This window comes from Jaculus jaculus, chromosome 4, assembly GCF_020740685.1.
Source record: "Jaculus jaculus isolate mJacJac1 chromosome 4, mJacJac1.mat.Y.cur, whole genome shotgun sequence".
Classification (NCBI taxonomy): domain Eukaryota; kingdom Metazoa; phylum Chordata; class Mammalia; order Rodentia; family Dipodidae; genus Jaculus; species Jaculus jaculus.
In genome coordinates, this window is record NC_059105.1 from 122,116,433 (window position 1) to 122,126,234 (window position 9,802).

Sequence of the window (9,802 nt, forward strand, 5' to 3'; positions counted from 1 at the left end):
ATGAAGAACACAGTTAATGAATTAAGAAACTCTGTAGAAAATCTCATCAGTAGGATGGATGAGGGAGAGGACAGAATATCTAAGCTAGAAGACCAGGTGACAGATCTAATACAGTCCAACAAAGAGAAAGACAAACTTATAGAAAAGTATGAGTGGGAATTTCAAGATATTCGGGCCACTATGACAAGATCCAATATAAGAATTCAGGGCATAGTAGAAGGAGAAGAATTCCACTCCAAAGGGATAGTAGGCATGTTCAACAAAATCATAGAAGAAAATTTCCCCAAATGGGGAAAGAAGTGCCAATGCAGATACAGGAAGCCTTTAGGATCCCAGCCAGACAAAACCTGGAAAGAAACTCTCCTCGTCATATTATAATCAAACTACCAAACACACAAACCAAGGAAAAAATACTGAAAGCAGTTAGAGAGAAAAATCAAGTTACCTACAAAAGCAAGCCCATCAGGATTACAGCAGATTATTCAACACAAACATTTAAAGCCAAAAGAGCTTGGAGTGATATATTCCAAGTTCTGAAAGATAACAACTGTCAACCAAGGTTATCCATTCAAATAGACGAAGGAATAAGGACATTCCATGACAAAAGCAGGTTAAAGGAGTATTGAAGACAAAACCAGCTCTACAGAAAATACTTGATAGAATCCTCCATGCTGAACAAAAGGAAAAGCACACATATAAGGAACCTAGAAAAAACAAGCAATACTCAAATACTAGTTAACACAAGAGAGCACAGGTAGAACCAAAACCACACACACACACAAATGGCAAACATAAGTACACACCTTTCAATAATATCTCTTAATATCAATGGCCTCAATGCCCCAACAAAAAGACATAGGTTTTCAGACTGGGTTAAAAAGCAGGATCCTACAACTTGTTGTCTCCAAGAAGCTCAGCTTTCTACAAAGAATAGATATTATCTTAGGGTGAACTGTTGGAAGATGGTATTTAAAGCAAATGGGCCTAGAAAACAAGCAGGGGTTGCTATCCTAATATCTGACAAGGTAGACTTTAGTCCAATGTTAGTCAAGAAAGATAAAGAAGGTCACTTTATATTGATTAAGGGCACACTCCAACAGGAGGACATTACAATCCTAAACATATATGCACCTAACATGGGGGCTCCGAAATTCATCAAATACTATTAGAACTAAGGTCACAGGTAACACCAAACACAGTGGTGGTGGGTGACTTTAACACCCCACTCACATCAATTGACAGGTCATGCCAGGAAAAAATAAGCAGAGGCATCTGGACTAAATGAGGTCATAGAAGGAATGGACCTAACAGATATATACAGAACATTTCATCCAAAGGCTGCAGAATATACATTCTTTTCAGCAGCACATGGAACATTCTCTAAAATAGACCATATATTAGGACACAAAGCAAATCTTAACAAATTCAGGAAAATTGAAATAATTCCTTGCATTCTATCTGACCACAATGGAATTAAACTACATATCAGTAGCAAGAAAGGCTAAAGAGCATACACAAAATCATGAAAACTAAACAATACACTACTAAATGATGAATGTGTCAATGAAGATATCAAGAAGGAAATCAAAAAATTTATAGAGTCAAACGATAATGAGAACACAACATATCATAATCTCTGGGACACAATGAAGGCGGTTCTAAGAGGGAAATTTATAGCCTTAACTGCCTATATAAGAAATTAGAAAAGTCGCAAGTAAATGACCTAATGCTTCACCTTAAAGCCTTGGAAAAAGAAGAACAAGGCAAACCAAACATCTGCAGGCAGGAAGAAATAATAAAGATTAGGGCAGAAATTAATGAAATAGAAACAAACAAAAAAAAAAAACAAACAAAAAAACAATCCAAACAATTAATGAAACAAAAGTTGGTTCTTTGAGAGGATAAACAAGATTGATAAACCCTTAGCAAATCTGACCAAAAGAGAGAAGAGGCACAAATTAATAAAATCAGAGATGAACAAGGTAACATCACAACAGATTCCAGAGAAATTCAAAAAATCATAGGGACATACTATAAAAGCATATACTCCACAAAATATGAAAATCTGAAAGAAATGGATGATTTCCTTGATTTATATGACCTACCTAAATTAAATCAAGATGAGATTAATCACTTAAATAGTCCTATAACAAACATGGAGATCCGAACAGTTATCAATAATCTCCCATCTAAAAAAAGCCCAGGCCCAGATGGATTCACTGCTGAATTTTATCAGACCTTCAAGGAAGAGCTAACACCATTGCTTCTTAAGCTTTTCCAGGAAACAGAAAAAGAAGGAATTCTACCAAACTCCTTCTATGAAGCCAGCATCACCCTGATACCAAAACCAGGCAAAGATAGAACTAAAAAGGAAAATTACAGACCAATCTCCCTCATGAACATAGATGCAAAAATTCTCAACAAAATATTGGCAAACAGAATACAAGAATATATCAAAAAGATCATTTATCCTGACCAAGTAGGCTTTATCCCAGAGATGCAGGGATTGTTCACTATACGCAAAGCTATAAATGTAATACATTATATAAATGGCTTGATGGACAGAAATCACATGATCATCTCATTAGACACAGAGAAAGTGTTTGACAAAATTTAAACATCCCTTCATGATAAAAGTCCTACAGAGACTGGGAATAGAAGCAACATATCTCAACATATTAAAAGCTATTTATGACAAGCCTACAGCCAACATATTACTAAATGGGGAAAAACTGGAAGCTTTTCCACTCAAATCAGGAACAAGACAAGGTTGTCCACTGTCCCCACTTTTATTTAATATAGTTTTGGAAGTCTTAGTCATAGCAATAAGGCAAGAGACACACATAAAAGGGATACTAATTGGAAAGGATTAAATCAAGTTATCATTATTTGCAAATGACATGATTCTATACATAAAGGACCCTAAAAACTCTACAAGCAAACTGTTATAGTTGATCAAAACCTATAGCCATGTAGCAGGATACAAAATAAATACACAGATATCAGTAGCCTTTGTATATGCTAACAGCAAACACACAGAGGATGAAATCAGAGAATCACTCCCATTCACAATTGCATCCAAAAAATAAAGTACCTTGGAATAAACCTAACCAAGGAAGTAAAGAATCTCTACAATGAGAACTTTAAAACACTCAAGTGAGAAATTGCAGAAGACACTAGAAAGTGGAGAAACATCCCTTGTTCCTGGATTGGAAGAATCAATATTGTTAAAATGGCAATCTTACCAAAAGCAAGCTACACATTTAATGCAATCCCTATCAAAATTCCAAAAGCATTCTTCATGGAAATAGAAAAAACAATCCAAAAATTCATTTGGAATCACAAAAACCTCGAATATATAAAATAATACTGAGCAACAAAAATAAGGCTGGTGGTATCACCATACCTGATTTTAACCTATACTGCAGAGCCATAGTAACAAAAACAGCATGGTACTGGCTCAAAAACAGACATGTAGATCAGTGGAACAGAATAAAGGACCCAGATGTAAGCCCAACTAGCTATAGCCACCTGATATTCGATAAAAATGCCCAAAATACTCATTGGAGAAGAGACAGCCTCTTCAGCAAATGATGTTGGGAAAACTGGATATATATCTTTAGATGGATGAAAATAGAGTCTTCTCTTTTGCCATGCACAAGAATCAAGTCCAAATGGATTAAAGACCTGAAACTCTGAAACTGCTAGAGGAAAAAGTAGGGGAAACCCTCCAACATATTCGTCTTGGCAAAGACTTTCTGAATACAACCCCAATTGCTCAGGCAATAAAACCACAGATTAATCACTGGGACCTCATGAAATTACAAAGATTTTGCACTGCAAAGGACACAGTGAAAAAAGCAAAGAGGCAACCTACAGAATGGGAAAAAATCTTCGCCAGCTATATATCTGATAGAGGATTGATATCTAGGATATACAAATAACTCAAAAAGTTAAATAATAAGGAATCAAACTAGCCAATCAAAAAATGGGCTATGGAGCTAAATAGAGCATTCTCAGAGGAAGAAATACGAATGGCATATAAGCATCTAAAAAAATGTTCTATGTCACTAGTCATCAGGGAAATGCAGATTAAAACTACATTGAGATTTCATCTCACTCCTGTCAGATTGGCCACCATCATGAAAACAAAGGATCATAAATGTTGGCAGGGATGTGGAAAAAGAGGAACCCTTCTACACTGCTGGTGGGAACGCAATCTGGTCCAGCCATTGTGGAAATAAGTGTGGAGGTTACTAAAACAGCTAAAGCTTGATCTACCATACGACCCAGCTATAGCACTCCTAGGCATATATCCTAAGGACTCATCTCATTTCCTTAGAAGTACATGCTCAACCATGTTTATTGTTGCTCAATTTATAGTAGCTGGGAAATGGAACCAGCCTAGATGTCCCTCAACTGATGAGTGGATAATGAAGATGTGGCACATTTATACAATGGAGTTCTACTCGGCGGTAACGAAAAATGAAGTTATGAAATTTGCAGAAAAATGGATGGACCTGGAAAGGATTATACTAAGTGAGGTAACCCAGGCCCAGTAAGCCAAATGCCACATGTTCTCTCTCTTATGTGGATCCTAGCTACAGATGACTGGACTTATGCGTGAGAATGAAAATAGTTAGTAGCAGAGGCCAGTAAGTTAAAAAGGAGACATAAAGGGAAGAGAAAGGAAGGGAGGAGGGTACTTAATAGGTTGATATTATATATATGTAAGCACAATGATTGTTATGGGGAGGTAATATGATGGAGAGTGGACTTTCAAAGGAGAAAGTGGGAGGGGGAGGGAGGGAATTAACACTGTATTTTTTTATAATCATGGAAAATGCTAATAAAAATTTAAAAAAAGATGCATAATAAGAGGAAAAATAGAAAAGTTTCTACTTGAAAAGGACAAGGGCTTCAGTAGAGTGGAGATTTGAAAGGGATTCAGTGGAGGAAGAGAAAGGGAAAGTGGTGGGAGGGTATTATGATAATGGAATATTATTTATATTTTGGAATCTATCAAAATATTTTTAAAAGTAAAAGAAATGTTGGAGACATAAGACTGTAAGGGTCTTTCAGCCTGTCCTCATAAAACCTTTCTGTTTGCAGAACACTTTGTGATTCTGGTGACACCATGTTTTGGGAATAAGGACATCTGTGCTTAACCAGAATGTTGAGAATAAAGTTTGTGATGTCTATTGTCCTATTTTTATGGCAGTATAATATTCATCTATAGTTTCAAGCTAGAAAAAGGCTATAAGTGAGGGAGGAGAGGGAAGGTTTTAAGAGGATGGAATTGTATACATGTAAGTAGAAGAACACATTACAGAGAGGGCAAAGGCCTAAGTGAGGTCAGGGGAAGGGATTGTATAATAGAAAGGTGGGGGCAGAGGTTCAATCAAAATTCAAGATATTCTGAATAAGACATATGAAAATCTACTTTCTTGAATAATGGCATATCCAGAAGCCATAGATTTTTACTAGAAAAATTTCAGTGCCAGGGCTGGGATACCTTTCAATGAGTTGATGGCAGAGAGGTGCTTGTTGCCTCCAAAACATTACAGGCTATTACCAAGGTAGTTGGTTTCCCATGAGAAAGAGATGGTAATATCCTATTGCTAAAGACTTCAAATGCATGAGTGGCAAAGTCACTGAGAAATCAAGCTGGTGCTGAGCAGAAAACTTTCTCCCTGTAGCTCATCCAACTGAAGGCTGGAAAAAGATGCACTGTATGCAGCCTTATGGGAGACAGAAGTCATCAGTGGTGAAAACAGTATGCACTGGAAGCTTCAAGTTTGGCCAGACAGGCCAAATGACTAAACAAGCTCAATTGCGGCATGTCTGCTCTGGGGGAAACCAATTGCTCTCTAATTGGACTGAAGGCCTCCTCTATGGGAGGGAATGCATATCTGGTACTGAAAACCTAATCAAAAGCCTATGGTAGGGGAGGTCATGAGCCTTAGGGGTATAAAGCCTGCCCTTGTCTGGATAAATGCATATATTACTCTCACCAAATTGCCCTGAAAGCACTACATTTAATGTTCATATTCATGTTAATGCTATTCTCACTTCTGGTTAGAGAAGCTTCTCTTTTCAGATGGCAATGACCACTGAGATGACCCAAAAGGCAATATAGTGTTGAGAAGAAGGGAAGGAGGCATGTCTAACACTGAAACATCTCATACCCTCCAAGACTCAGGGTCCATTGAGGAGGAGGTGGTGGAAAGAATGTAAGAGCCAAAGGAAGGTTACCACTCCTTAAGTACAATGGTCTGGACAGAAATTGGTCTCGATATCCATGACCTCACAGTGCCTAGCAAATATAAATATATTACAAAATAAATAAAAATAAAAAATGAACATCATATGTGTATCTATCAAAAATAAAAATCCTTACTCAAATAACAGTTAAATAAGAGAGAAAAAAGAAATTGGAAACACTATAAAACAAGAAGAATGGAGAGAAAAAATACATACCTTTCAATAATAACTCTTAATATCAATGGCTGCAATGCCCCAACTAAAATACACAGGCTTGCAGATTACATTAAAAGGCAGGATCCTTCTGTTTTTTACCTCCAAAAAACTCACCTCTCAATAAAAGACAGATACTATCTCAGGGTGGAAGGATGGAAAATGGTATTTCAAGCAAATTGGCCTAGGAAAGAAGCAGGTGTTGCTATCTTAATATCTGACAGGATAGACTTCAAACCAACATTAGTGAGGAAAGATAAAGAAGGTCACTTTATAGTGATTAAAGGAACACTCCAACAGGAGGACATTACAATTCTAAACTTATATGCACCTAACATGGGGGGTCCCAATTTCATCAAACAAACACTATTAGACTTCAGGTCACAGATAACACCAAACACAGTTATAATGGGTAACTTCAATAGTACACTCTTATTAATTGACAGGTCATCCAAGTAAAAAATACAAAGATAGACATCTGGATTAAATGATGTCATGGAACAAATGGGCCTAAAAGATAACTATAGTACATTCCATCCAAATGCTACAGAATACACATTTTTCTCAGCAGCACATGGAACATTCTCTAAAATAGAGCACATATTAGGACACAAAGCAAATCTTAACAAGTACAGGAAACTTGAAATAATTCCTTGTACTCTATCTGATCACAATGGGATTAAACTACAAGGCAACAAGAAAAACTACAGAGCATACACAAAAAACAGTTCACTACTGAACGATGAATGGGTCATTGAAGAAATCAAGAATGAAATAAAAAAATTCATAGAATCAAATGATAATGATAACACAACATACCGAAACCACTGGGACACAATAAAGGCAGTCCTTAGAGGGAAATTTATAACTCCAAGTGCCTATATTAAGAAATTAGAGCTGGGCATGGTGGTGCATGCCTTCAATTCCAGCACTCTGGAGGCAGAGGTAAGAGGATTGCTGAGAGTTCAAGTCTACCCTGAGACTACATAGTGAATTCCAGGTTAGTCTGAGCTAGCATGAGACCCTACCTCAGGGGGAAAATAAAAGAAATTTGAAAGTTCACAAGTAAACAACTTAATGCTTCACCTTAAGGTCTTGGAAAAGAAGATCAAAAAAGAGAGAAGAAACAAAAATTAATTAATAAAATTAGAGATAAAAATGCACCATTACAGCAGCTACCAAAAAATTAATAAAGCATAATAAATAATATAGTATATATAATAAAAATAAGAAAATTAATAAAATTATAAGGTCATAATTTAAAAATTTAAGAATTTCTACCCTAAGTTTGAAAATATAAAAGAAATGGATGATTTTCTTGATTTATATGACCTATCTAAATTAAATCAAGATGAGATAAACCATTTAATTCGACCTATAGCATGTATGGAAATCCAAATAGTTATAAAAAATCTCCCAACTAGCAAGGAGACCAACACAGAGAAAAATCAACGCCTACCAAATCAGAGAGCCAGAGCCCCAGAGGCCCCCAACACCTCATCACTGAAGCAGACCAAAAATGAACCCAACATGGCTCAGGGAAATTTTGTGGAAGAGGGGGGCAGAAAGAATGTCAGAGCCACATGTTGGGTCATGATAGGCAGAGACATTTATCATACCAATAACTGGGCTAACTCCACAATGCATGACCCATATGCCTCAAAAAGGAAGGGCCAATGGGGAGGGGGTAGGTCATGGATGAACCTAATAATGGTACCAAACTGCCTGTATTTGCAGAATAGAAAACTAATTTTAAAAAAGATCAAAAAAAAAATCTCCCAACTAAAAACCATCCAGGCCCAGATGGATACACTGGGGGAATGTTACCAGGCATTCATGGAAGAACTAACACCATTGATTCTCAAATTTGGCAAAAATAGAAAATGAAGGAAATCTACTGAACTGCTTCTATGAAGCCAGCATCACCCTGATACCAAAACCAGACAAAGACAGAGCAAAAAAAGAAAATTACAGACCAATCTTCCTCATGAAAATAGATGTAAAAATTCTCAACAAAAGAGGTGAAAGCAATGCTATGGAGAGTGGAGTGAATCTGCAAGTGCAACTTCCGCCATGAGCCTCCTCAACAAACCTGAGTGAGATGGTCCTGGAGGAGCTACAGAAGCAGGAGCAAGAATTCAATATGGGCCCACTCTCACTGCTCAAGCAGTCAGTCAAGAACAACACCCAGGTGCTCATCAACTGCCACAGCAAGAAGAAACTCCTGAGCCATGTGGAGGCCTTCAATAGGCACTGCAACATGGTGCTGGAGAATGTGAAGAAGATGTGGACTGAGAAAATTGTGGCAAGGGCATGAAGAAGTCCAAAACAGTCAACTAGGACTGCAACATCTCCAAGATGTTCCTGCATGGGGACTCTGTCATCATCATCCTGTGGAATCACCCCATTGCTGTCAAGTTGGGGCCTCCCTCCTCCTGGTTGCCTGAACCTACCCCTACCTTGCAAAGACTTGCCTGACTGGTGTGATGGGAATAAAATCATGTTTTTGTTTAAAAAAAATTCTCAACAAAATATTGGCAAACAGAATATAGGAATATAACAAAAAGATCATTCACTGCTACCAAGTAGGCTTTATCCCAGAGATGCAGGGATTGTTCAACACACACAAATTGGCAAATGTAATACAGTATATAGATGGACTGAAGGACAAAAATCACATGGTCATCTCAATAGATGCAGAAAAGGCATTTGACAAAATCCAATATCCCACTTTTATTTAATATGGTACTAGAGGTCGTAGCTATAGCAATAAGACAAGAGACACTCATAAAAGGGATACAAATTGGAAAGGAAGAGATAAAATTATTATTATTTACAGATGACATGATTCTATACACAAAGGACCCTAAAGACTCTACCAGTCAACTCTTGGAGCTGATAAATACAACAACATAGCAGGATACAAACTAAATACACAGAAGTCAATATCTTTTCTATCTACTAACAACAAACATGCAGAGATAAAATATAGGAATCATTCCCATTCACAATTTCCTCAAAAAAATATATCTTGGAATAAATATAACCAAAGAAGTGAAGGATCTCTACAATGAAAACTTCAAAACACTCAGGTGAGAAATTGCAGAAGACATCTATGTTCTTGACTTGGAAGAACCAATATTGTGAGAATGTCAATCTTACCAAAAGCAATCTACACATTTAATGCAATGCCCATTAAAATTCAAATGGCATTCTTCATGGAAATAGAAAAATATCATAAAATTCTTTTGGAAGCACAAACCCCTCTAGTATCCCAAACAAGTTTGAGCAACAAAAATAAGTCTGGAAGTATCACCATACCTGA

General features: G+C 36.9%; 1 pseudogene; it reads left to right on the forward strand.

The window, feature by feature from the left end:
• The first annotated feature begins 8,550 nt into the window (after window positions 1–8,550).
• On the forward strand, window positions 8,551–8,955 carry LOC101611939 (annotated as a pseudogene).
• The last annotated feature ends 847 nt before the right edge of the window (window positions 8,956–9,802 follow it).